Source organism: Arvicanthis niloticus, chromosome 26 (assembly GCF_011762505.2).
Source record: "Arvicanthis niloticus isolate mArvNil1 chromosome 26, mArvNil1.pat.X, whole genome shotgun sequence".
Classification (NCBI taxonomy): Eukaryota; Metazoa; Chordata; class Mammalia; order Rodentia; family Muridae; genus Arvicanthis; species Arvicanthis niloticus.
In genome coordinates this window covers 16,563,791-16,590,023 of record NC_133434.1, presented here as the reverse complement: position 1 = coordinate 16,590,023, position 26,233 = coordinate 16,563,791, and the positions used below count along the sequence as shown (strand labels likewise).

Genomic DNA, 26,233 nt, shown 5'->3' with positions numbered 1-26,233 from the left:
TCTTTCCTACATAGGGGTGAGCAAGCCAGTACCCCTCAGCCACTGAGACTTGGTGATGGTGTGCCTCCTATGAATCTTTCCATCCACCGGGATAGACACCAGCCACCATCACCCTTCCTGGATGGTACGCATCAGCCTCTGAGTGACTTTCTTACTTGAGACTTTGTGTCTCCAGGGATCTTCCACTTTTTAACTCACGAAATTTATTCCTCTACTAACCTTTGATGAACCAGAAAGACTGCCGTTAATTACTTTTAATAAGTCATGATGTGAACTTGGTGCTATCACTTGGGCAATCTCCTTCTTGTTAGGGTTGGGGCAAGAACAGTGCTTTTCTATCTTTTCTTTTTTAAGGATTTCCATTATCAATTCCCTCAGTGCCCCGCCCTTTCCCTTTGTTTCGAGAGAAATCTCTTGGACCAAATAAATTCGATGATTAAAATAAAATTATTTCCTGCTTTTCATGAAAGACAGAGCTGACTGATAATTGGGGCATCTGGTCAGGAGAAGATAACCAACATTATCATAAAGAATGAACATAATCCCAGCCAGAGGCAGAACAACAGTCTGATAGTTTATCTAGGCAGCACAGTCTTATCCACACAAAATCTAGTATCTCCGTTAGCTGTTCGAAAATATTGAGAAAAGCACACAGCTTCATATTGTGTCTATCCTAGATCCCTTGTGATAGTCCGAAGGAAGTGACTCTTGGGGTTACGATTGCTCTGAGATTCTATGCCGCGGTGCTCTTGGTGTTCTCCAAGTGAGCATGGCCCTTCTTTTTTAATTGCACCTGGTCCATAAATAAATAATCCATCTCCAATGCCAGCTCTAATTAATTAAAATTGGGAGGAGTTCACCATGCCACTTGCAAATTGAGCATATATGTGTAAAGATCTCAGAACAAATTAATTTCACATAGATTTAATGATTGATTACTTAATGCATGCTAATTAAATGTTTGGGGGAGGGGATAAAGAGTCTAATTAGTATTAATTTTTACATCACCAAATTCTAATTCCAGTTTCTCTTTCTCTTTTTGGCCACTCGTTCTCCGAACACTGTCATTTTTCTTTGGTGTCACGCTCTATTCTTTCTCTTTCCTCTTCCTCCTTTACTGAAAAACTTATCATTCCTCTCAGGTAAAGGTCTACGCCTTGAAGCAAGCAGCCATGTTCCACTTGCTCATTCTCTTTCTCCACATTGCAAGTCTGGCTTATTAAAGAGTAAGGATATGGCTGCTTCCCAGTCAATCAATCAACATCACTTGTTCTCTTTTTTCTCTGTCTCTGCCCCTTCCTCCTCCCCTCTCCTTTTTTTTTTCTCCTTCTCTCCAAAACTCAGTATGCAGTTCTGAATGGTCTCATAAGCAGAGGTGGTGGGGAACAGTATGAAGTAAATTTAAGAATGACTAGGGAAATCTGAATTGTGTAGACTCTGTGTTAGATATCAGTGTTAATGTTAATATTAAATTGCGGTATTGGAGTGGAAATTTCTGGTATCTCTAACAACTCGGTTGCGTCACCTGATGCTTTTCTGGAAGTTGTCTTGTGAGAGGGCATATGATGTTTTGCTGAAAACAGACAGGTGAGAAGGTGCATGATGCTGAGAAAGAATATGAGTAGAACCCCACAAATAGTGAGAGGATGCAATCAATGCAATACTTCACTGGTCTTTGCTGGTCTTCAATGGTCTTCGTTGGTCTTCGCAGATAAAAACGCACCAAAGAACTTCTCATGGCATTCTGGCTGATTCTAGCCGCTTCCCCTGACTCATGCCCATCCATTCAGTGGTGGCTTGCTGCTTCTGCTGGGTTGTGCAACCTCTGCTGATTCATGTTTGGTGTTTGCTATTGAACCAGACGGCCGGTATCCTGACAATGAAGAGTGGAATTGCCTCAAGGAACTACTTCTTAACAGGTTCACAAAACTCTTTTCTCCTTAACCATCATTTTCTCCTACCTCTGGTTGGTGGGTTAGATGGAAGGTTGAAGAATTTAAGAACGAACACTAAATAAAGTAGGTTTTGAAAAAAAAAACTAAGCCTAGAGGGTATGAAGTTTACATGTACATAGGATGAATATGCCCAGAGATCTAATGTATAGCATGGGAACTATAGTTAAAAGTATCATATTGAATACCAGGAAATTAATGAATTAATTTGCAGGTTTTTTAAACCACAAAAAGATATGTGAGATCACAGCTATATTGATTTGCTTGGCTGTAGTAGTTACTTAACTACGTGTAGAAACATCAGTGTCATATACCTTCGAGCTGTACACTCTTAAATGGCCCGTACTATTAATTTGTCTGTCTATAATAACAAGGTTACAATTCTATAAGAGACACTTCATGTTTCTGAAGCGTTTTCTACACCTTGCTTTCAAGTACTTTTGAATAAAAGCAGAAAATCAGGAAAGGAAGAAAAGTATGCTTCAGGAGTGTGTGTGTGTGTGTGTGTGTGTGTGTGTGTGTGTGTGTCACACACACGTGCATGCACACACATCCCTCTACATTACATAAAGAGATAATGCTGGTAAGATGCCAGCAATTGATGAATCTGGGTGAAGACTCTCCTGGTGGTCATTATGCTGGTTTCCAGTATTTCTGCAGCTTTCAAACTTTCAAAATGCGCCTTGGGATAAAGCCTTTGAACCACTTGGATACTGTGTTATTATTTCAGCCCTTTTCTTTCCTTAAACTCTGATCCATCCCTGCTGTCCAAATGCCAGGAGGCGGCTTTCTCCTCTTATTCGATCAGGATGGGCTAGGTTATGCTGCAGGGACAATCTGAAAATCCCAGGAACTTAAACCATCAAAGGCTTCTCTCCACTAGTTCTGTGTGTCCATTTCAGATCAGTAGGAGATAAAAGCCATCTCTGTGACCATCTCCAGTACCTGCATTCTCACCTCTTAAGGGGCTATGTCTATGAAGTGGATTCCCCGCCTTTATTTTCAAAGGAAGAGGTTTCTTTCCTCTTATTTAAGGATAACTGCTTCGGATGAACTCTGGACCCCTGTCTCCTCTGGGATTTTGTTCCCACAATGTGCATCTAGTTCCTCCTTCTCTGTCTCTGGCCCTGTTCTCTCCATGTATTTTAGTTTCCATGTCTCAGAAAGATCCTGTGTTTGATTCTGTTAAGCCTTCCAAGTTCCTGCTTTTCGTCTTTCGTTTTGCTGCTGTCTTGTCTCCGTTTCCCGACATGCCCATCTCAGTTTTCACAGGAGCTGACATTTGCTCTCCAATTATACTGACACATCGTCTTGAAAAACGAGTAGCCATTTTAGTTCTCCATTCCGTAGTTCCTGATCTCTGCAGGGCGGCACTAAGGACCATGCCCACCATCCCTTGTATTCTCTCCAGCTCTGATCTTTCTATGTCTAATTTTTGGGGTTCTCTTCCTATCCTCTGAGACTGCCACTTCTCCTTCAAGGTATCATTTCTCTCCAGTTGCCCTATTGTGAGAATCCTCCAGGGGCTTTCAGCATTTGCCTCCCATTGTCCCTCTAACAGCTGTTTCTATGACATTCCCATTTGAGGGAAATGTCATTGAGTCCAACGAAGACAACATCCTCTTCTCTGATATTCAACTCTTCCCTCTTAGGGACCTCCTCTTACATCTAGGTTCTGAGCCCAGTAGAGACCTGTGTGAGTCTTTGGCTTCTCTTTCTGCTCTCCATCTTCACTTCTGACATCCAAGTCTTAAACAGTTTTCCCACCGATAAACCTGTTGTTTCTGGCATCTATGTCTACTTTAAGTTAGTTAGATACATAGTCTGATGGAAACTATTTCCTGCCCATAGTTCCCTCCAATTGCCAGTCAGATTGCTTTCCTTCTTTCATGACACAGCCCTATTATTGACCAACTGACACGAGCATCAGACCTGGACACCTCAGCTGAGATCATAATTTGACTTCATCCAGATGTTTAGCTTTCTAGCAGCCCTTCCAAGTTTGGGCCCATTGGGGTCCTTCTCTCTGAGTCTATGTGTGATTCCTCTTCTCCTTCTTTCTCCCTTTCACCTTTCCTTCATTATCTTTATTTACTCCCATCTGCTCCCCCTTTCCCCTTCATTCATCTTCCTCATCCTCTCTTCCAAATCTTCCTGTAAGGTAGTACTACCTCCTCCGTGAAGGCATCTCTCAATACATCTTCTTTAGGGTTACAGTGACCTGTTCCTTGGAGCCTCATGACCAGGGAAGCTCAAACCATTTAGCTGTTAGCTATTCAGTGTACATGGTTCTTTCTTTCCCAGCTGCCTCATGTGAAGTTCTGCATAGAAACAACCACAGTGACAGGCACATGGCTTGATCAGCAGACACATGTGAGCTGATTGACTTCCCTGAGATCTGATAGAAATTCTTAGTTATCTTTTTATTCTCCTACTCATGGACAAACTGTATCTGAAAGTTGCTGGAAAATATAATTTTTTTCTTCTCCTCTAAACCATATGGAGAGATTTGTTCCCTGGAAGCATGGCTGGTGATTTCAAAGCCCCAAGACATCTCATTTCCTGTAGCAGCCACATCTATATTATTAGACTCCTACATAATCCCATATCATAGAAATATTTGCATTGCCTTTCTGCTGTCACACACTTGGCTTTTCTGCATTTTCCAACTTTGCCATTTTGCTGATGAATAATAATGTGTTTGCTTGTGTTAACTCATTTAATCCCTTGTGCAGGTCTTTCAAGGTTGGTCACACCATCCGATTGATATTGTTTTCCTGCCCAAAACAATACACTGCAAAGCATTTCAACAGGCTCAAGGTTACAGAGGTAAGAATCCCATCCAATTGTTTTATTGTTGTTGTTGTTTGTTGTTTTAAGTTGGTTCAAAGCCTTTTCTGTCACTTTAGGCTCATTCTTTTGAGATGCTTTTCCCCTTGATTCATAGAATTTCCATCCACCAGGGAGCATTTATTATATGGAGAACTATACTTTATAAGTCTTTCCCCATCATCAGATGGTGAGCTTGCTGAGAGTAGAGATCCTGTATTTTCATTGACATCCCAGGCTATGTCTAACTTAAGTCATGAGTGAATGAATGAATGAGTTGAATGAATGAGGAAGATTGTAATGTGATCTGTCCTCATCTTAGAGAAAGGAGACTTGAAACAGACTTTGGACAAAAGTGTAAGAAAACTTGCCAAATTCCTTTTTCATCCACCCCCTTCTTCCTTAGCAGCCCAGGATCTTTAGAAACACACACATCACTGACATTGTTGGTCTAGACTAAAGGAACAGCTTAGGTTTTCATCTCCTTTCTGCAACTTATCAACTGGTTGGGTAGATTTGAATAGTTTCAACCCTCTCTCTGCAAAGCAGGTACAACCACAGTAGAAGTTCAGAGTTCTGGGAACCCAGTAGAGTCACATATTAGAAGCCTTTCATGTTGATACAGCAACGTAATAATTTGTTTATGGAACGCTAATCATTGTTGTTCTAAGGAGTGGTGGTGTGCTTAGCTGTCATGGGTGGGGCTCTCTAACATGAATGGTTTCTGATTCAAGTCTGTCAGAGGTCTTTTCCTTGCTAAACTGAAGCAGACAGTGATGCAGATTGCCTAGTGCCTCCACTCCTCTCATGTGAATGCTTTGAGAGTGGGGATGGGGGGACCTGTAAGAACCTCACAACATTGGAACAAATGGTTGGTGACCATTTATATTTATGAAGTCTCCCTGCCTATCTTCTGCTGTATTGTGCTGTCAGAGTGAAGTGTATGCTATTCGTGAAAGTATGTATGCTTGTGTGAATGAGTGCCTGTTACTTCCTTAATGGCCGGAGCCATACTGCATCACAGTACTGGTGAAAGGTCTTAAGCTCATTTTTAAATTCATCTCCTGGAGCAGATAGAGACTAAGTCACCATCTCATAAATGTTCTAGTGCATCCAGGTATAGGATTGGGATGCAGACAAAAGATGGCTCATATCTCCATATAAGTGGTCCCTGGGGGGGGGGGGGGAGACCCACTAGCTATTTCCCTTATCACAGAGTGTTCCTTGAATCAGTCCATTTTATGAGTGAGCAAAGTGAGGTGTAATGAGATCAAACTGAATATCAGCCTACTTAGAAAAGAGACTGGAAGGAGTCTAGGGGAAACTGGCTAATATCTTGTCCTCAGGTCAAACTTGAAAGAGATGGGTCTTGGGTATCACCACCACCACCACCACCACCACCACCACCACCACCACCACCACCACCACCACCACCATTTCCTCCTCTACTACAAATGTAGGTTCAAACTTTAGCTCCTTTTGACACATTGTTTATTTTCCCTAAATCTTGGTTTCTTCCCTGTGCAACGAGGAGCACGATAATTCCCAGAATAATTCAATTATTTGTCATTTTTTTAATGCACACTGAAGACCCACCATGCACTAAAATCTAAGACCATAATAATTAAGCAGTACCTCAGTGCTGACCAAGTATACTAGACTTGTGATAGATGCCCAGTAAGGGTTCCTTTGTCCTCAGGCAACTTACACCTTTGACTGACCTTTCTCCAGGGTTGACTCTGCCTCACCCGCTTTAGGAGTGAGTTGAAGCTGGAGAACTTGCTGACTGACTTTACTGTCTGTATTCCTCTCTACCTGTCCCCCCACCCCCAGCACTTTCCCTCAGGGCTTTTGGGACTAGAATACCCCACTAACTCTGACAGGCGATCTTTGAGGGGAGAGAAGTCTGTGACACTCCTGGCCCAAAGTGACAGCCCAAGGATATTCAAAATGATCTTGCTCATACTAGATAAAGGTGACTTGTCAAAGGGGGACAGACTGTCTTCAGCATCAGCTCCAGGGAAACTTGACAAGTGAACTAACTCTTTACCCATTCTAGGAGTAGCCTGTGGCTCTCCTGAAATGTGACAAAGAGACCAGGGTCATGGGGAGATAAATGCCCGAGAGACCAGTGAGCCAGGAAGGAGGCTCAACCAGAAGTAAGGGTTACTCAGTCAATTGACTCCAAACCCGTGGTTCGAACAAGTGTCCACTTCCTCCTCTGTCCCTGGATAACCCCAGGTCCTCTCTTCTACCTGTTCCAAGTGGCAGCATCCATGTCTGGCTCTTGATAGCATTCTGCTTCTCTTCCCACCACAGGGACAAATGCAGAGAAATGTAACAACATAATCCTCTTCACACCGCTCAGTCCCCAAAGGTCCTTACTTGGAATTCTCCATTTATCTGGTCATTAGATCTAATTAAATCCATCCAACGTCGAGCGCCAACAAGTGGTACCACTTTCTCTCACCAATTAAAATAGAGGAGATTAAAGAATGCCCCCCTGACACTTTGTCCTTGTGAGGGTGGTGGCTTGGAAAGAGGCTGAGGAGGAACAAGAAACACGGTGGTGACGTCATGTGGGCTCCTGCCAGGAAAATGTACCCTTCATATGGCTTTTCCAGCTGCGACCACAAATGTACAGTAAATAATCTGTTGTCTGTTCTAGAAATACGTTTCCAAAGGTTGCCCAAAAGCTTAAACAAACGATGTCTATGAGTAATAATAAAAAGGAAAGTAGAACTCCAGCAAAAAGAGAGGAGGCCACAAATATATTAATAACAAAAATACTGTTGAAAACATTTATCCTAATTAGCATAAAATCTGATTGGAGCTTCCCAGTAGATAAGGCAAGAAGAGCAATCTAGCATATCACTGTAGCGGTTGTCATTTTAAAAGGCCAAAATTCACTATCTTATTTAAGGGATGGAAAAAACATTCTGGCTCTAAATTCTGGAAAGAATTCCTCCAGTGATACTCACATCAGAGACCCTCCATGATGCACAGTGCTCTCACCAGCATTGACTGGGCTCACTGCCTTATATCTGATAGGCTGGGTGTTGGGTATCCGGGACATGAGAAGAATACTTCCATTTTTGAAGGATTATTTTGCCTATACAGGGGATCTAGAGTGACCACAGTTTTATTAGGACAGTGCTCAGGCTAACTTAGCTCATCGGGGTCAAGCTGGAAGGAGAGGAAAGCCACAGACTGGACAAACCTGGTTCCCACAGGTGCTCACTCGAGTGCCCTGCCCCGCCCGCCCTGCCCCCATGATATGGTTGGCTCCACATCACTCATTGGACGTAGAGTTCTTTGAGGATCACACATGGCCCCAGCACACTCTTGGGAATCAGCTCACCATATTCTCTCCCTTCCTCACAACGTGTCCACCCAGACCTTGCTTTTAATTCCTCTTCAGCTGACACTGCAGGGTCTTATTTGGGTAGCTCTGCATGGAGACATTCTCCTAGACCTTCTAAACTAAAATATACCATTGGGAATATGAGGAGATAACGAGGAATGGGGGTGCAGAGTAAGTAGAGAGGCAGCCTTATATTACTAATTGCAGAGAAGAAAGGGAGCCAGTCTTCCACTACAGCACAGCTCTCCCTGACCCCAGAGAAGCATGCTTTCTGAGGAAATCCCCTGAGTGCAGGATGGCCACTTCTGTTTTTGCTGCCTACACCTATTAATGATTTCCTTGGGGAGTTGGCTTGGGTGCCCTGGTCAAGCTCACACTCTGCAGGTCTATCCTGAGCACTCAACGCCCTTCTGCTGGGTTTCTGCAGCCACAGACCCACTCACACAGGTGTGTTTTGAAGATAAGTCCAGTCAAGAGCTCCTCATATACAGATGTCCTTCAAGTTACCCTCTACAGGAAGTCCTGATTACTTCCTGTGGTCTCATCTCCAACACCTGTCCACCTTCTGGCTTTTGATTGGGCTCCTTCCCCAGGATTCTAGGTTTTTCTTAGCACCTTAAGGTGAGTTATCCACTCATCTCTGACATCACCAGGATGATGCCTCATTGTGTGGGTCTGCTTGCCTGGGGTATGGGATGCCTAGGTGTTTACCTGAACAAGTTCTGGAGCATGGCTGTGGCCAGATTTATGGATGAGATTAGCATTTGAATAAATTGTCTTCACCAAGGTAACATCTAATCTAATCAGATTCTGAATGAAGCAACAGTTAGAGGAAGGGAAAACTTGTTTCCCTCTGCCTGACTACTTGAACCAGAAGATCTTTGAGTTTTCTCTTGCCTGGGGCTGAGACTTACAGCCCTGGCTCCATGGTTCTTAGACCTTGGGATTGAGGTTGAACTACAACACCAGCTTCCCTGAGTCTCCAGCTTAGAACTCAGGCCATGGATATTCCCAGCATCCAACACTGTGTAAGCTGAGTCCTTATTATACAGTGTTCCTTATGGGTCCCACGTCTTTGGAACACTCTATTACACCAAGCCCCTGCCTCAGAAGCCCATCCGTTTTCCCTTCACTGACCCTGCTGAGGCCAGGCTCTTGTACCAGACCAGCTTCTGGTTGCTAGTTGGCTTCTTTTCTGGTCCTGCCATTTAGTCACTGTCACCAAAACAGGAAAGAAGGAAAGCTTGATGAAAATGCAGAGAAGGAGGACTCTTAAAAGATCCCATGGTATTATGACAAGTGTCCACTTTGGGGTCCAGTCAGAACCCCCAAATCTTCCTGGGCACAATGGTTCCTCTTCGTGTTTTCACTGGGGCCCGAAGCTTGTGAAGATTTAGTTGGGGGGACAGGTGTGAGTGTGAAGTATGGTTCTCCTCACACGTTGCCTCAGATGTTGCCTGAAGTTCAGCTCTCCTCTTTCTGCTCTTCTCAGGTCTCCCTTTTTCTCCATTCCTAGTCTCTGTCCTCCTCCTCAAAGGTCCAGAGAGAAGCATACACTCCCAACAGCAGTATCAGACTCTGTTCCACAGGGGGCGCTCTAAGATCAGGAAAAGGGCCTTGGGGAACTTGTGTGTGTATCAGAGAGGATTGTGAGCGGGTACCAATGGCTGGACATTTAAAAAAAAATGACTTTTATGAAGTCTTTGCCTTGATACGTTATCAATTTTCCCAGATGCCTTTTCAATATCTGCCTACATAACTGTATGAAGTTATAGTAAGTCCTACAGCTGTGGATGAGGAGGTGACTGACAGACATCTGTGGTGTCGAAGAGAGCTCAAGGCAAAGTCTGCTCTAGGAGGCTGCCAAACTGCAAGCCTCCCTAAGATGGGGCAGGGCGGGGCTGGGGTGTACACCTAGCAGAGAGCTGCTTGCATCTGGCACCCGTCTCTCCCCTCCCCCTGAGATGTATCCCAAGCAGGGCACAGATCCAGTCAGCAGATTCTCAGGCAACACAGGCCTTCGTCTGCTAGACAAACTCAGAGGCCTCAAAATGGGGTGAGGGAAGAAAAAAAAGTGGGAAAGTGAGCCAGAGACTGTTCTAGGTGGGATTGTTTCCATAAGACAGACTTTACACTGGTTGACCTGTACAGAGGTGGCTCTCTGCACCTCCAGGAGGCTAGAGAACAGACACCCCCATTTCACTTACAACCTGCTAGGATGTGCAGGCTAGCTTGATCACATCCCAACAAGCCTCTGACAGCTTGGTTACCAGTGAGAAAGCTGACTGCGTCTGGCATGAAACTGATCCCACCCCATACATGGGAGACAGTGAGTGGAGGATGACACACACATCTGCAATGGACACAAAGCCTCTCCCGAAGGACAAAAGACAGTTTAGGAGAGCCTGCAATAAGTCTGCTTCTGCAGAGGCCTTGGGAGGGTGAGACACCCTGGCAGCAGTGTCTGATAGGGCTGGCATCTTTGTTTGTTTTTGTTTTTTATTTATTTATTTATTTATTATTATTATTATTATTATTATTATTATTATTATTATTATTATTTTTTTGGTTTTTCAAGACAGTGTTTCTCTGTGTAGCCCTGGCTGTCCTGGAACTCACTTTGTAGACCAGGCTGGCTTCGAACTCAGAAATCCGCCTACCTCTGCCTCCCAAGTGCTGGGATTAAAGGTGTGCGCCACCACTGCCCAGCAAGGGCTGGCATCTTAAGACCTCTTGCTTCACAGCATGCTCCAGATGCCCGGTGCAGCTCAAAAAGAGCAGGGTCCACAGCCTGTGTCCCAGCAACCTGTGGGCTAACTTTACAGTGCTTGTCTGTCATCTTATGTGTTTTGTCCATCTGCCAAACCCGTTTCCACGGCACTTGAGAGTGGGAGGCTTCGAGGCTCACATCTGTGGCTGATAACACACGACCTTGTGTGAATCAGGGAGCTAAGAGGCTTTGCTTTGCTGTTTTGGAGAGACCTCTGGCTCAAGGCACTGCACTAGGAGGGCAGCAGAGATACTGTCAATTACAAACCTGTCTTTCAAACCTTGAGGCTCAGTGAGTCTGGTGCTGTCAGCCATGCATGTTGGCACAAGCTACATACACATTTTTGTGCTGGGAGCCTATTGCCAAGAGAGGCTCAAAGAGTTAGTTTCTTTTCTTTTCCTTTCTCTTCTTTTCCTTTCCTTTTTTTATTTTCCTTTTCTTTCTTTTTTCCCTTTTCTTTCTCTTTTCCCTTTTCTTTCTTTCTTTCTTTCTTTCTTTCTTTCTTTCTTTCTTTCTTTCTTTCTTTTTTCTTTCTTTCTTTCCTTCCTTCCTTCTTTCTTTCTTTCTTTCTTTCTTTCTTTCTTTCTTTCTTTCTTTCTTTCTCTTTCTCCCCTCTCCTCCCTCCTCTACCCTCTCCTTTCATTTCTTATGTTTCTGGGGGCTTGACAGATGTAGCTCGGTAGATAAACTGCTGACTGGGAAAGCATGGGAATCTGAATTTGAGTCCCCAGACCCCACATTAAAAGCCTGATGTGGTGGTGCATGCCTTTAATTCCAGTGCTGTGGAGGTAGAGACAGGGGTGGGAGGGGCTGTGTCCTGGGGTTTGCTCTCCAGCTAGTATAGCTGAATAGGTGAATCCCAGGTTCACAGGCAAACCTTGTCTCAAAAAAAAAAAAAAAAATGACTAGCCTCCACACAAATGCACACAGACATGTAGGTGCACACATAAGAACACATATACATGCATACACCGCACAGACACAGTAGCTCTGGCTAAGCAGTTCTGTAACTATTACTGAGCTAACAAGCTAGAGAACATTCAAAACTATAACCTGAAAGATAAATCATTTGTCTTTCTTTCTTGAATAATCTTATTTTCCAACGGGATGGGTATACCTGTTGGGCACTGCACAACTTCTTAAATATTGGACACTGCCACTTTACCTTCTGTTTCTCATTGATTTTTGGATTGTACTTGCTTTTTGTCATAGCAACCATAGGAAACACCTTCAAAAACTGTGACGAGTGCATTCCTGTACTATGAGCCCTCAGAAGGTCTAGTCAGGAGGCTGCTGACTCTGAGGGCAGCTTGGGCTACACAGTGAGATCTAGGCTAGGGTAGGACAGAATGAGTGAAACCCTGTCTCCAAAAAATAGAGATGAGTTCATTGAGATGAATTCCAGGATCGAGTGTAAGACCATAAGCTGGTGTGTGGAAGATGTGGTTATCCCCGTTTATCCCTCCCAGCGTTGATTTATTGCACGTCCTCAAGTTGGAGGGCGTGGGCGAGGTAGAAGCTGGGTTGAGAGGGCAAAGAATGCAAGGGGAAAATTTCTGAATTTAGCCACGTCTTCGAGTATGTTCTTGGGCAATACTTTTCTAAGGTAGATGCTGTTAGGTGGCGCTGTGGGGCTGCACTCTTTCTTGGGAACGCTGGGGACAGACTGTTGAGTCAGGACATGCCCATGGGCTGCAGACTCATACCTAGTAGCCTCTCCTCTAATTAGTCCACGATCATTAATCTAGGGTCCTTCTTTCCTCAGTAACTGATATTCTTCATCTGCCATATGATTGGTGAGGCTTGGCCGGGCCCTCTACCTGCTACCTGTGTGACTTTGGACACTATCTGGCCTCAGTGCTTTGGATTCAACCTCTGTGAAGCGAGTTTAGTAAAAACGATGCACTCCATGGCCTGTGGTGAGACTGAAATACAGTTGTGTGGAAATCAGAATGTTTGTTACCATTCTGAGCAAACAATGCTGCAGACAGCTGTGATGACAGCCCCAGGCTCTGCTCCTACCTGGCTTACAGTTCAGGGAAGGAGAGCCATCTCCAGCAGGCATGTGGCCAGTTAACGGGTTCTATTTTCAGTGTGTGTTTCAGAGAACAGTATACATATTTTATGCATGTAGCTAGGACTTCATGTTGGATACCTTAGGATTATTCCCAGAGCAGAAACATTTAACTCAGATCTCTAGAGATGAGGAGAAGTGATGGAAGCCAAGATCCAGCAGACAGAGGGAGTCTGTAACAGTGACCTCCCTCCCCACCCCCAAAGAAGGAATCTGTGAGGGAGATCCCAATAGTTAGGCTGGCGCAAAGAACAAGGAAGGAAGTCAGGCAGGGAAAAGATCAACCAGGGTCTTGATAGCACTCACAGAGGAACCTTCAATAATTTCCAAGCATGGTGGGTAGCCACTGAAGGCTTCTGAGCAGAGAAATGATATGATTTCATTCGTTTAATAGCTGTGCAACACTGAATTGAGAAAACAAAAAATATATGAAGACACGGGTGTTAGGGGATATTAACGAATAACTATAAATTAAGCCTATGCTGGATTATCTACTGTTAAAAAAACAATCACAGCTGCTGGGTGTGGTGACACACACCTTTAATTTCAGCACTCAGAAGGAAGGGCAGGAGGATCTCTGTGAGTTCCAGGTCCTCTAGTGCTGTTATAGTAAGCCTGTAAACAACAACAACAACACAAATAAACTGTCAAACAAACAAACAAATAAATAAAAACCCCTATCCTGTCTGCCAGTTGGGAAATGGGCTCCTTATTAAGAACAAGTGGGCAAAACAGAAGGACCAGGAAGGATCCTACTTGTAAACCAGGTGAAGACAGGACAGAGGAGGACCGGTCTGGGAGACTTAGGAGTCAGAATGGCTGGGATGGACTGATTATCTAGAGAGAAGAAGAAAGCAGGCAGATTCCCAGAAGTCTGCTGGAGCACTGTTCGGAAGGAAGTGGGGGATGGTTTCCAGTAAAATTCCTAGGTAGGGATGGGAGAGAAGCTCAGTGGTAGTGTGTTTGCTTGGCTTTCATCCCAACAAGTCATGTTTAAGAAAAAAAAATGCTGATGTGATGGTGTGTGCTTGTAATTCCAGCACTGGAGAGGCAGAGACAGCAGAGAGCTAGCTAAGGCTTGCCAGTCAGCCAGCCTAGCTGAGACCGTGAGCTCCAGTTCCAAGTCTCAAAAAACCAAACCAAAACGAAAACAAAAACATAATCAACCTACAACAAAGACAAAAAGAAAAGTCCTAAGCCAGCAAAACACAGACAAGTCCAAAATAAGATGGATGGCTCCTTAGAAATGGTGCCTGGCACTGAGTCAACACATCTACCTATGCACACATGAGATATGCACTTGTAGCATGAGGATGAACACACACACACAGACACACACACACACACACACACACACACACACACACACCACACATCCGTATACCACACATACACACACACACACCACACATCCATATGCCACACACATACACACATCCAGACACACCACAAAACACCCACGCACACACACCCACACACCATACCATACCACACACACATACATATACCAAACACACACACATCCAAACACACCACAACACACACAGACACACAAGCGTATATATATACACACACACATACCACACATCTGTATACCACACATACACACACACCACACATCCATATACCACACACACACACACACACACACCTACCATACCACACACACATCCATACACCACACACACACATCCAAACACACCACCACACACACACACACACACACACACACACACACACACACTCACTCACAAGGGACAGGCTCTCCCAAACCACTTTTTACAAACACTTATAAAATAGGATTTCTGCATTTCTCTTTTGAAATATCTAGGTAACTGTCTTGGGTCTTCACTTTATTTCCCACAATGCTCAGAGCACTGGGATGGGAGAAGTCCTTTTCTTTGGCAACGATCACCTTGTGGCATTAGAGTTCTTCTCTGACCCAAGGACCCATCTAGAAAACAAGTTTATGGCTGTTCTGCCCATGACTGAGCCAGTCAGACTGTCAGTAGCTTCTTCCCACCCTCTCTTTAGCCAACTTCCTGTCTTGTATTTAAATGAAAAAAAAAAAAGCTTTTGATATTAATTAAGTTACATGGCAATTTCCTCCCCCTAATTACAGTGGAACCTGTCCACTGGACACTTTGAAGTGCCGCTCTTCAGATATAAGAAACTTTTCATCCTGCGCCAGGGCTCAGTTGTGCTCCTTCATATTGTTCACTTCAGTCAGAATAAAACTCTTTTGGATAATGAAGGGAAGAGCATTTAACTTGGTCCAGTGCAGTCAGCTAGGAGCGGGGTGTGAAAAGCCTGCTGGACCAGCCATAGCAGTGTGAGAGGCTGGGACAGCCTCTCAGGTGTGGATGGAGAGGTATGGATGGAAAGGTGGTCGAGTGAGTTAGAACTGTTGGTAACTAGGGTGCTAGGGGTCACAACGTTGCTGGGATACTGTGTAGGAGGATGGGGTGGGGGATGGCACAGCACCCCACACCTATAAGGAAGGACTCAGTTCCATGGGCCATTTTTTTGCTATAAGCCGATATCCTTGGTGGAAGATGGACTGTGGTTGGTTTGCCTTTCATCCCTTCCTAGGGATGGTGCCTGGGCTTTGTGCGGGGCTCAGAAGCTACCCTGGGAGTCCAAGAGCTGGGGCAGTGGCAAGGATCTAACAAGAAAAGCAAGACTGTGAGGATTTGCATCAAAAGTGGCGGAGGGAAGGGCTAAGTCGGGCGCCGCCCCTCACCTGAGCAGACTTTGCTCAGCTGGGTACACTCTTGGCTTTTCTAACCATGCCAGCTCTTTGATTTATTCCTTTCCTCTCTCCAACATTTCCTCTTTCTACTCCTCTAAGTGCCCTCAAGGTGGGAAAAGAAAGAGAGAGAATCCCGTCCCCTCCTGTCCCAAACCAATTTCTTACAATAACACTCTGGAGAGAAAGCAGAGGCTGCTGGTTTAATCTGTGAATCTTATGGCAAGCGGTCTCCCTGTAGGTATCCACAGCCAGTGAAACACAACTTGTAACAGCCCCCGTGTGCCCACCTCCCCCCCAGCACGGCGCCACCTGGCCAGAGTGTCAGACACTTTAATTGGATTATTGCTGCTTTTCCGACTGTCTAGGCTAAGGTTGGGAGAGATGAGCTTCTCACAGCTTCTCTCCAGGGAGCACTGGAGGTAGTAGAGGTGAAGGGAGGAGGGTGGGATGTGACCGCTGGCCCTTCTTTACCTTTGTCTCCTAGCAGTTTAAGATCTACAGTCTCAGGCAAGAGAGGCAGGGCAGGTGCACAGGTCCCAATAAAGGCTTCTTTGTAGCTTGGAAACCCTGACATGGGGGGGGGTGCTATCCATCTTTGGGGAAATGGGAGACAAAACTGAGGACAGGAAAGGTGGGGTGCTATAGAAGAGGTTGCTGAGAGCTAGTTGGGAGAAACCCTGGATGCTGAATTCAGTAAAGTCAACTCAACTTAATAATGGTCCCGTGAGGACTCCTGAATGGCTGGCACTAGGCTGGAAGGCAGACAGGCAACTAGGAAGGAAAGGAAAAGGAAGGGAAGAGGAGAGGAGGGGAGGGAAGGGAAGGGAAAGGAAGGGAAAAAAGAGGAAGAGGAAGTGGAACACAGTCCTTGGAGGTAGTCATGTCCTGTGAATGAAAGAGAAGAAGCAAGCCCATGCTTCAGGACAGTGGTTCTCAATTTGTAAGTCTTGACCCCTTGGGTGTGTGTGTGTGTGTCAAATGATCCTCTCACAGGGGTTACATATCAGATATCCTGTATATCAGATATTTACATTATGATTTATAACAGCAACAAAATTACAGTTATGAAGTAACACCAAAAATAATTTTATGGTTGGGGGTCACAACAACATCAGGAAGCAGCATAATCCTGACTAAGGTGACCAAGCTACAGAGATGGTATGTTTTCTGTGTCTTGGTTTGCACTGGAGAGGGAAGAGCAAAGAAGAATGGTTAAGATGGAGGGATAAGGGATGAGAGGTGTGGATGACAGATGGAGTCCAGTGCACCTGACTGTTTGGGGCACAGGGTCTGGGAAGGTACTGCTGAGCCATAAAGGAGAATTTCTGCTGGTGGGGGCGGGGGGGGGATAGCATGCAGTAACAGCTGAATTGGCTTGTTTTCCTGGCTGAGTGTGAAATTTTTTTCTCTTGTGTCATGGGGAGCCAAGGAAAACTTATGAGGTGTGCGTTGATGAGTTTAGAACTATATTTTAGAGGAACAATTCTGTTCCCTTTTGACATATACTTCCCAATCCTTTATCTCTGCCACAAGGCTTAGGATCCAAACACATGCACGCACACGCACGCACGCACGCACGCACACACACACACACAAACAAACAAACAAAAAAAAGCTTTAGTTGGAAGCTTAGGAGGAATCTTGAGCCTTGAGCTTCAGGACTGGCCTCATGTCCCACTCCTGCTGAACCTGCCCTTTGCTTGTTTGTAGCTGCTCAGAATAATTTCTGCAAACCTCTCAGAAAGCAAAGCACAGGACACAGAATTTTAATCCTCCAGGAATTAAATGGGTCAAGGATCACCTTCGTCCCTGGCTGTTTTGTCCGAGACTAGGGGTTTATTATAACCTGATCAAATATAACAACAGTGGGGTGGTGGAGACCACTGGGAAAGGGTGGGGGACGTTAGAGAGATATGAGGTCAATCTGGGATGGTTTTCTGACATGGTGGCCTTGTGGTCATGATTTCATGAACGGTGGTAAAATGATTTGGCAGTTCAGGAAGAAGAATCAAGACTCATCAAAGCAGAAGTCCAGCAAGGGAGAGGGACATAGCGTGTTGGGGGAGGAGGGATAGGCAGACAGTTTCTAGCAGAACTAGAAGGTGAGGGCCTAATCAATGGGGTTATGAATTCCAACAATGGAGGATTGGAGTGTGGTGTCTAAATAAGAGGTTCTTCTGCCATCTTCCCCCCTGTAGTGCATGTGGACTCTCATTCTTCTTCCTTAGGGTACCGGCACACAGTTTGGAAATGAGACACCCCCTCCCCCCTACACTATTTAGTAAATTCTGAAATAGTTATGGCACACTCTGAACTTGACAGAGACAGGAAAGGTGATCCAACAAGGAAAGTGACTCTGCCAGACTGACAGAAGTCTCTATGGGCACAACTGATCTGCAACCATGACCTGTGTGATAATCTGTACTCTTTCTGCTGTGGCAACACAACTGTGATGACCCATCGAGAGAGTTAAGACTGAGGAGTTTTAGAGGTGTTCTGACGATCTGGAAATGCCCTTGCACTCTGATGAGGTGAATTTCACTTGAGTGAACCCCTAGGTGAGAAGGTCTGCTTCATCACACTGGGCTTCACTATTAAAAAAAAAAAAAGAGAGCCAGCTATGTAACCACACGATGTCCAACGAACAGAGATTCCAGAACAATGATGGATAATGACGTCTCCAGGGTAGATTACCATTGCATTTGTTTATTTACTTATTTAGTTTTGGGGTGCATGGCTGCAGGGCAGAGGACAATTTGCAATGAGTCAGTTCTTAGAGACGGAACTCAGGTCCTCAGGCTTAGCGGCAAGTGCCTTTTACTCACTGAGCCATCTTACTGGCCCAAAGTAGATACTTTCATCCTCATTTTACAGATGATAAAACTCAAAGAGGTAGCTCATCTTTCCCAAACACCTGCACCTCCAAATCGTAGAGGAAAGATAGTCCTTTTCCTTCTGGGGCTAAAGTGGACACATCAGCTGCCACAGATGCAGTCCTTGGTAATGCCCGTTCCTCACCATCTGAACAAAATAGGGTTCATGACTGCTAGGCTCCAACACCTGATTCTTTCTGCACGGCTTTCTGAGGTTGGGTCTTTAGCACTGATGAAAGCCAGATTCCAGCCGCCAGCCATAGGAGTCACCTGCAGGTGTTCTAGCCAATCCAGAGACCTAGAAAGAAAACCCAAGCATTCTTAACCTTTAAAAAGATCTTAGCCTGTGGACAGATAAATTAACTCCAGGGCTCTGGGGAGATTAAACCTTATTTTATGGTTTGCTTGTTAAAAACGCATAACTCCAAATCTCACCAGAGATTGCAATTAAGATAGCACTAGGCTAAAGCTATATGAGAAGTATTATTTACTCTTGGCTCCCTGCAAAGTCCAAAACGACAATGGGCTTTTCCATCTCGTAACCTGCAGTCAATCTGAAGCCACCTGCCTTTGTACCTAAGTGCTTTAGGACACACTTCTCTCTCCCAGCATAGCTGCAGTCACACTATTCCTTGTGGCTACCCAAAGTGGCCATAAAACCAAAGTTAAAACAAAGTTTCCTGGCCGATTATGTCCAAGAGGCACCAAACACATTTTAAATCATCTGCATCTTTTCCGCTCTCACCCGAGGGATTCTTTTTCTGCATTTCCCTCTAAATGCCTATATTACACCACCCTCCAAAAGCTCCCCGATTTCTAGCAATGTCCAAGGAAGAACCTCGACACCCTGAGCCGACTTGTCTTGCTAAAATGTGCCTTCGAGAGGACCGTTATGGGTCTTCTTAGCCATCTCTATTAGAGACAGTGTGTGAAGACTCAGCTTTCTTTTCTGAAATTTTGTGAAAAGTTGGTTAATTTGCTCAGTCAAAGTGTAACCACCAGGAGCTGGCAAGATTGCTCAGGAGGTAAAGCACTGGCCACACAAGAGAAGACCCAAGTTTGAATCCCCAGAACACGTTAAAGCATGTGCTTGTAATTTTGTGCTCCTATCCAGAGATGAGAGGCAGAGATAGGCGAATGCCTGGAAGCTCTCCAATCAGCCACCCCAGTGTATGTAGTGGTAAAAGGCAAAGGAAGCCGGTGACAAACAGGGAGGACAGGTAGAGCTGACTCACAAAGTGGTCCCCTGGCTTATATATCTGCACCAAGACACACACCTATACTTACAGAAAGGAACATATGCACACATAAATCACACACACACACACACACAGACACACACACATGTACCATACACATGCATACATGCCATATACATGTATCATACACACATATATATACACATCATGCATGACACAGAGTTTTTTTTTTTTTTTTAAATCATTAGGTTCTATTTGGGTGGCTCTCTCTGAGGTTCTTTTCATGTCCCCAAACAGATGGTTTGTGTTTTTCATTCTGTATACATAAAGGAAATACATGAGGCGTGAGAAGCATCTCTGAGTCCACCCTAGGCTCTGCAAGGCAGGAGACATCTTTTCTCAAATAAGTCTTTCCATCTTAACACCCACCTGAGGCTTGAAAATTTTATTTACTTACTTATTTGTATATACATACATATATGTATGCTTGAGACAGGGTCTTACTCTGTAGCCCAGGCTTACCTCAAACTCTCTGTAAGCCTCTTAAGTGTGGGATTACAGGTATGAGTCACCATGTCCCATCTCACCTGAGACATTTTATTAATATTCAGATTCTAGGTTCTGCTCAAGAGCTACTCAACCAAGCAATTGTTCCGATGAGATACATAGAGCGTGGTGGAGCCGTGAACTGGGGTTTGCAATGGTCTCTACCATCTCCTAGCTGTTTGATCTTGATCTAGTTAGTGTCTTATCTGCTCCTTTAATTCTTCCTGGTAAAAGAGGCAGTGCTATCACAATGCCTGTCAAGCATGCTCTTGGGAGTTTGAGAACAGAAGTCTTACAAAGTATCCTCAAGGTCACACAGCTAGTTAAGAGGCAGGGCCAAGATTCCCACTGGGTTCATGGGTGCAGACAACTGGCCATTACGTGATGTTCTATCACATCCCTCTCAGCTCTTCTCAGCCAAGGAAAGGGACTCATATGCTAAACACGAAGGGGACCGGAAGACCTTCCATTCCAACTTGCTTGCTCTCTGTCCTGAGCCTAGATCCAGCTTCTGAATTACCCAAAGCCTCTGGACCAGCCCTGTCATTCCCCCCCCACCCCCCACCCCCCGCTTCTTCTCTGGTGATTATCTGGGGCTGATTTGGCCAAACTTCTAAGTGTGTTGCCTGGCAGGCCCCAGCACATCTGGAGTCCTGCTGTGGTCTCAATTGCACAGCTGTCCACAGCAAAGATGCAGTCATCAGAGAGCCTCAGCCCAATGGAATCCAGAGAGCAATCTTTATATGGATCAACTCTTTATACCTTTGTGTGGATTTTGCTTCTCCCTCACAAAGACAAGGGAGCGTGTTAGCAGAGTTCATACTGAGATGTGAGTGGCTTTTATAACCAGCACGAGGATGATTGCCACAGAAAAGCCTCTTCTTTCCTGGTGACAGACCTGAATTTTTGCTAAAGGTGGGAGGGAGCTCTCTCCTCGAGAGCATTTTGTGTGGACCCAGATGCTTTGAAATGGAGAAAAGCTAGAAGATTCCTCTGAGGTATAGAGGCATCACCAAATAGACCCCAAATTTAGATTTGTACAGACCGGCACAGCAAAACTGTTTCTCAAAAGCTTAAGGAGGCGGAGCCAATTTGTAGCTTTTCTTTTACTCTGTACGATGGGATAGAGGATATTGTTTTGGGAGTGGGGAAGATTGAAACCCGCAGTGAGAGTAAATGAAAAAACCCAAATCTCTGCTGGAGGTGGAGATAAAAAGCAGAAAAGAAAAAAAAGAAAGCAAAACTGACCAGTCTTATTTAACTCCCCAAGGAGAGAAGTGCGGTGGTCGGGGGTTGGGGGATGAAGAAGAAAGCGGTGACAGTTGTCCTGTGGTGGTCGATTAATCAAGCCTTTCTTTCGGACAAAGGCCACTGATGCTCAAAATGGTGACTTGGACACTCCAGAGGTCAGATGCTGCTTCTGCCTTAACAAAGACTAGTGGAATTGCACCTCAGGGGAATTGGGCCTCAGGATGTCAAAACTGGAGGCTACCTCAGAAGTCTTCTTGTCCAATCTCCTCCTTTTGAAGATGAGGAAACTGAGGCCCAGAGAAACTGTTGATGCAAAATGGAGAGAAAGACTCTCCACCTCCAACCTTCTAGATTCGAACAACTTTCCCTAGGATGCCATAGACATCACACCAACAACGTAGCCTTTATTGTTCTGATTGGGCATGGGTAGTCTGTGGAAATATAACCATTACTTTTTTGAGACAGAGTCTTACTATATGTGGCTCTATCTGTTCTGGAACTCACTATGTAGACCAGGGTGGCCTTGAACTCACAGCATTCCTCCTGCCTCTGTCTCCCGAGTGCTGAGATCAAAGGTGTGCGCTACTGCCCCTGGCTAACAGGTTACTTTTATTTCCCCTATTCTTTGATTGCATTGACCTGGCAGTGGCTTTGTAAGATGTTAATTCTATTACGAGTTTCATCCCTCTGTGCCTGGCGCATCTGTAGTTACAGGATGCTTCCAACCTACAGCTGTCTTTATGTGAAGGCCAAAAGGGTGAACCATGAGCTGGGAGGATACCTTCCCTTCCTCCCTCCTTGAATGGGGAATGTCAGTGACCTAATTATCAATTTTACCTCCCTTCCAGCTTGGAAGCCCGGACACAACCAGATCTCTTCATGTTAGCTGTCACTACTGTCATTTATACCCATCATCAATAGCCCTCAGCTCTGACAACTCCCTGTATTTTTAGACTTAAATCCCCATCTTATAATATAAATATCACACTCTAGGCAGGGCACCATTAAGCAATTATTGCACTTCCCAGGTGAGGTGGATTTCTTGGCCTCCTCTTGATAGAGAGGAGAGAACATGAGATGTGCCCTAATCGCTCAGAGACACTGGGGCAGAAGATTATTATACTATTAGATGGATGGGGGAGGGGGAGGACACCTGTTCTACTGGCAGACTGCCAAAGCCCTTCCCTCTACACAGAAAAGTGAAGGTGGGGCTGGCTGCAATTGTAGGAGAGGAGAGATACGTGAGCTGTGTCTTCTACTTGTTTCGTGACACAGATCCCCTTGGCAGCAGTTTGGATTTCTGTCTGGAAGCTACAACATTGGACAAGGTTGTCAGCAGTGCATTTCAGGCATGGGATGAGGAAACTGTGAAGAGCTTGAGGCACAGATTCTCCTAGACCCTACCTACCCCAGCCCTTCACTTATGGTAGATTTCCCCAGCACCCAAGCAGATCAGGTCAGGTTCTGGGTTTTACTCATTGACACAACGTTCGTGTTATCAGTAGCCATAGACTAGCAAGGAAGCATGAAGCACCATGTCTTCATTAATCTGAATATTAATAAAATGTCCCAGGTGACATGGGACATGGTGACCCAGATTGCTAAGTCACCTACCCAGTGTGCTAAAATGATATGTGTTCAAAGGAGACGTATTTTCAATGTTTTCAAATTCATTTACGTGTGTGTGTGTGTTGCATTTGTGTACAATGGTGTGGAAGTGTGCTCATGTGCATGGATTTGTGTGAAGAAACCAGAGATCAATGTTCGATGTCTTCTTCAGCTGCTCTCCGCCTCAGTTTTTGAGATAGGGGCTCTGGATAAATCTGGATTCCAGCAATACTAGACAGCTGGCAAGCCCAGAAATCCTCCTGCCTTCACTGTCCCATGGCTGAGATTACAGGGCCTCACCAAGGTGTCCAACTTTTTTTGGAGTCCTGGGAATTGAATTCACATCCTTATATTTGCACGGCAAGGACTTCCAACTGAGGCATATCCCAAATTTACTTTTCTTACGATATAGAATCTCATATAGTCCAGGCTGGCCTCAAATTTGCTGTATAGCCAAGGATGATTTTGAATTCCTGATCCTCTTCTTTCTACCTCCCAAGTGCTGGGATTACAGGTATGAATCGCTATCCCCAGCTCAAAGGAGAGTGTTTCAATTACCACCATTCTGTATTTCAGAAAAGCAACTAAGTAAAATCAGAGCACTCAGGAAGAAATGCCCAAAGCCCACTTTCTAGCATGCCTTATTATTCCGAGAGCCCCACGGCCCCCCACCCTCCCGGCGCAGCTTCCCGTGGCCTGCTGTAGGAAGAGCGCACCACACCACTCCCCAGGTAACAGAGTGCTCATGCATGCCTACAGCCCTGCACACTGCCCTCACTGCCTTGGTCAACCCTCATTTCCCTGAAGGGCCATCACGCTATTGCCCACGATATGTCCCTTCTTCCTCTTTAGCAGTCCCGGTCTGCTAAAACTGCACCATGGAGGTGACGCATGCTACCCATGAGTCACGGATACCCCAGAACATCTGCCTGCCCCCAGGCTAATGTCTCGGTGCCTCCCACAGCTCCCCAGTCCCTTCTCCCTGCACACTCAGCAATCACTCCAAACTCTGTGTCATGGTTTCCCAGAGCACTCGCTGACAAGTTTATCAAGTTGAGAGATGACACTGTCAATGGGCATATTAAACGAGAAAAAAAAAAAGGAGAAGGAAGAGGAGAGAAGGAGAAGACTGGGAGCCTCCCTCCCCCACCCCCCCAATGCTTGCAAGGACACAACACACTCCCAAGGTCATGTGGGCAACCTGGGAGAGGCATCCTCATTCTTCACCATCTCTGACTCTTAAGTGAGTCTCCCCAGTGGGCACCGGATGTAGCCTCCTCCTGCTTGATTCAGGATGGGGAGCCTCACACTTGCTTTCGAAGGAGATTGCTTGGTAAGAAAATAGCTGAGCTGATAATGCCAGCAAAGTCACGACACCCGGGACCTCTTGCAGTTTTAAGATCCAATCAACTTTAAAATATTACCGACTAAGACGGATTTGAGCAAACAACTGATCCTGGTGTATTTACTGAGAGTACAGGCACCCTGCTGAAATATTAATCTGGGGTGGGAAGGAGGGGAGAGGAGGGGCTGGGCACAATGGACTGCCCAGGGTTTTTATAAGACTCCTCTGACAAAGTAAGTTTAGAAAAATGTAGCTACCATGCTATTACATGTGTGTAATTATTATATATGTATAATCTATCTAGTATCATCTATCTATCTATCTATCTATCTATCTATCTATCTATCTACCAATTATCTATCTATCTATATATCTACCAATTATCTATCTATCTATCTATCTATCTATCTATCTATCTATCTACCTAACAAACATCTATCTATCTACCATCTATCATTCATTGTCTTTATCCACTTATCTATATTTATCTACCTACTACCTGTTATCTATCTATAATTTATCTTTCTATCATCTATTTATATATTATCGACATCTACCTTCTTTTATCATCTCTTGTCTATTATCTATTTTAATCCCATGCTTCATATGATTTCAAGAATTGGCCAGGCATGGTGGCACATGACTATAATCCAAACACTTAGGAGGCTGAGGCAGAGGGATTATGAGTTTGAGATTAGTTAGATCTATATAGCAAGCTGCTGACCACATTTTTCAAAAAGAGTAAGTAGAAAGTTCCAAGAGTCACATAAATAGAAGAAACTGACAAAGTGGCCTGACTCTTAGCTCAGATCTCTCTCTCCCCAGCTCAGCCTGTAACTCAGCCATCATTATTATTCACTATGCTCCAGTTACTTGGCCCCTTTCATCTTGGCACCCCTCCCATTCTTTCCCACCCTCCACTGCCTCACCATCAGTGACTTTCCTGGCTCTTCCTAGAGGCTCTTCAATCTCTGCTCAGGAAGTGTGTCTTGACTACAAGGTATTCTGAGTGAGAAGCCAGGCTCTCATACAACAGGCAGGGACTTGGAGGTGGGGGGTGAGATGAGGAGAGGACAGACGCTGAGAACAATATTGAGCGCTTCAGCCAGCACACATGTCTGACACAGCAACATCAACCCCCTGCCTCCCCTGCCCATAGAAGCATCAATAACATCAATACAACAGCTTCCCCCACTTGGGCCTTTGCAGTGCTGCCACAAGAAGGACAAAGAACAGTCTCTTTCTGTCAGAGCAGAGCTCACTGCTTGTACTTGATGAGAGAGGAGAGGGAGGAACCAGTCCTATAGAAGCTTGAAAAACACCAGCCATGGAAAGGCAGGGCCACTACCACAAGCCAAAACCAAGAGTATACTGGACTGCTGCAGACACCGTTGCTGAGCCTAGGACCCTGTACAGAAAGCACTGGAGAGAAGCCCCCCTACCTCCCAACAGAAAAGCTCCTTCTCACCTTCCCTGTAGGCAGGAACACCAGCATTGCCTCAACTGGAAGCCCTGACTTCTTCTGAAATCCTCTATGAGAATACAGTTGTGCTCCACATGGTCATATTTTGGTCAATGGGGCATCACATACATGACAGTGGTCTTGTCAGAGTGTATGTATCGTGTAGTAGCCATGGAGACAGCTCGGTTTGAGGAAGCACACTCTATAC

At 45.1% G+C, this 26,233-nt stretch overlaps 1 protein-coding gene and 1 long non-coding RNA gene across 7 annotated transcripts in view; one reads left to right on the top strand and one right to left on the bottom strand.

The window, feature by feature from the left end:
* The window catches only part of Nxpe4 (neurexophilin and PC-esterase domain family member 4), a 247,174-nt gene that overhangs the window by 142,313 nt on the left and 78,628 nt on the right, over positions 1-26,233 (bottom strand). The window lies entirely within an intron of this gene.
* Positions 14-4,763, top strand: LOC143438872 (uncharacterized). Its single transcript, XR_013107435.1, has 3 exons — positions 14-124; positions 1,712-1,919; positions 4,688-4,763. It is a non-coding gene; the product is annotated as an uncharacterized LOC143438872 (long non-coding RNA).